General features: G+C 41.1%; 1 pseudogene; it reads right to left on the reverse strand.

Moving 5' to 3' along the window:
• Positions 1 to 843: 843 nt before the first annotated feature.
• Positions 844 to 1515, reverse strand: LOC136393380 (beta-2-microglobulin pseudogene; annotated as a pseudogene).
• Between the last annotated feature and the right edge of the window lie 835 nt (positions 1516 to 2350).

The raw sequence follows: 2350 nt of genomic DNA on the forward strand, positions 1-2350 counted from the left end.
TGGCAAAATTTCATTGGCTGACAGAATTTTCAAAATGCTCCTGGGCTGTTTCTTTTGGCGGTCATGGGTGTGGGTGGTTTCGGCCAAAGTCCCCAGACTTGGTTCCTTATGTGACCTTCCCCCATTGCCAACCAACCTCACACTGGGTAAATCCTGGTTGGAGTGCTTGTGGGAGTCTATCTCCCCTCCTCTCACTTAAGGAAAGAAAAAGGAGAAATAAACAAATCCAAATTTCAATGACAGATTTAAAGATACTTCTGTAAGCAACTGATGGAAAAGGAAGGGGAAACAATTCTTTAGAGATATAGATTCAAACAACATAATTTATGAACACAGTGGTGGTTAAATGAGTATGTCCACTTTGTAAAAATTCATCAAGCTGCACACTTATGTCTGGCTCTTCTGTTAAATATATTTTCTTTTTCTTTTTTTTTTCTTTTTTAGAGAGAGAGAGAGTCAGAGAGAGGGGACAGGGACAGATAGACAGGAACAGAGAGATGAGAAGCATCAATCATTAGTTTTTCGTTGCACGTTGCAACACCTTAGTTGTTCATTGATTGCTTTCTCATATGTGTCTTGACTGCGGGCCTTCAGCAGACCGAGTAACCCCTTGCTCTAGCCAGCAACCTTGGGCTTAAGCTGGTGAGCTTTTGCTCAAACCAGATGAGCCCACGCTGAAGCTGGCAACCTTGGGGTCTCGAACCTGGGTCTTCCGCATCCCAGTCTGACGCTTTATCTACTGCGCCACTGCCTGGTCAGGCTATATTTTCTTTCTTTTTTTTATTTTTTATTACCACTGTTTTAATAAGTGAAGCAAAAATATCAAAATATGTGCAACACAGATTAAGAGGTAAATATGGATTTTTATAGGAAATTCTTTTATCATGTTGATGTTGAACATGAGAATTCTCTCTTCCCCACCTCTAAGCTGTCAACAACCCCCTGCCCAGATAGGTCAACTAGGGAGATACAGAGTCCAAAACAAAATTACAAAAATGATATTTGGGTTAACATCAATATAGCTTTTTAATTTGAGTGTATAAAGCATGATGACCTATCAGCATTAAAAAGAAAAAAACAACCCAGAATTTGGACTTAGTCCAATCCAAATGAGGCATCTTCAAGCATGATGCTGGTTAGTTGTACTGATCCCATTGGACTGTCTTGGGCTCAGTGAGAGTAACATGTTCAACACGGCAGCTGTACTTATCTCCTGCACTGGGAGTGAAGTTTGTGTGCACAAGGAGATAGAAAGACCAGTCCTTGCTGAAAGACAGGTCTGACTTCTCCACTTTCATTTTCTCGCTATTCTTCAGCAGATCAATTTCAATCTGGGGTGGATGAAAACCAGATACATAGCAGTTCAGGAAATTCGGCTTTCCATTCTCCGCAGGATGCCGTGAATAAACCTGAATCCTCGGTGGACGCTGGAGGGCGTCCAGGCCAGACAGGGCGAACAGCCCGAGCAGGACCAAGACCACTGAGCGAGCCATCTCAGCCACAGGAGCGCCGACGAAAATCTATATTTTCTTTTTAATATGACATGCTATTCATGGCCCATCACAAGCTTCCTCCCATCAAGTTTCAAAATATCTCTGCTATTTTATTTACCTTCTTGTATTTCTCTAAATACACATTGTATATGAAAGATACTTTTTTTAAAGTTATTTTGATTTTATTTTTATCTTTTACTGAATTTTAGAGAAAGAGAGAGAGAGAAAGGGGGGAGAAATGGGAAGCATCAACTTGTAGTAGTTGATTCCCATATATACCTTGACCAGGAAAGTCCAGGGTTTTGAACCAGTGACCTCAGCATTTCAGGCTGACACTTTATCCACTGCGCCACCACAGGTCAGACCTATGGTAGGTACTTTACACATGTTATCTGAGTAAACTTTCACAGCTATCCAAAGAGATAAGTTTTTGTTTTTGCTTTTTTAGATTTTATTTATTCATTTTAGAGAGGAGAGAGAGAGAGAAAGGGGGGAGGAGCAGGAAGCATCAACTCCCATATGTGCCTTGACCAGGGAAACCAGGGTTTTGAACCGGCGACCTCAGAATTCCAGGTTGACGCTTTATCCACTGTGCCACCACAGGTCAGGCCAAAGAGATAAGTTTTTAACTCCCATTTTACAGATAAGAAAAGTGAGAGTTTAATAGCTAAAAAAAAAAAGTAACTTGCGGTGACTACTCAGTAGCCCTCAGTCATAACTGAAACTCTGAACTCTAAGTCACAGCCTTCACTCTTTACATAACATGGTACCATTACTGGGTATTACTCCCAACTTTCTTCCTTTGTATTTTCTCCCCTAATTATTTACTGAGTTTCTCCTTATGCTGGGTTCCGGGT

Source organism: Saccopteryx leptura, chromosome 2 (assembly GCF_036850995.1).
Source record: "Saccopteryx leptura isolate mSacLep1 chromosome 2, mSacLep1_pri_phased_curated, whole genome shotgun sequence".
Lineage (NCBI taxonomy): Eukaryota > Metazoa > Chordata > Mammalia > Chiroptera > Emballonuridae > Saccopteryx > Saccopteryx leptura.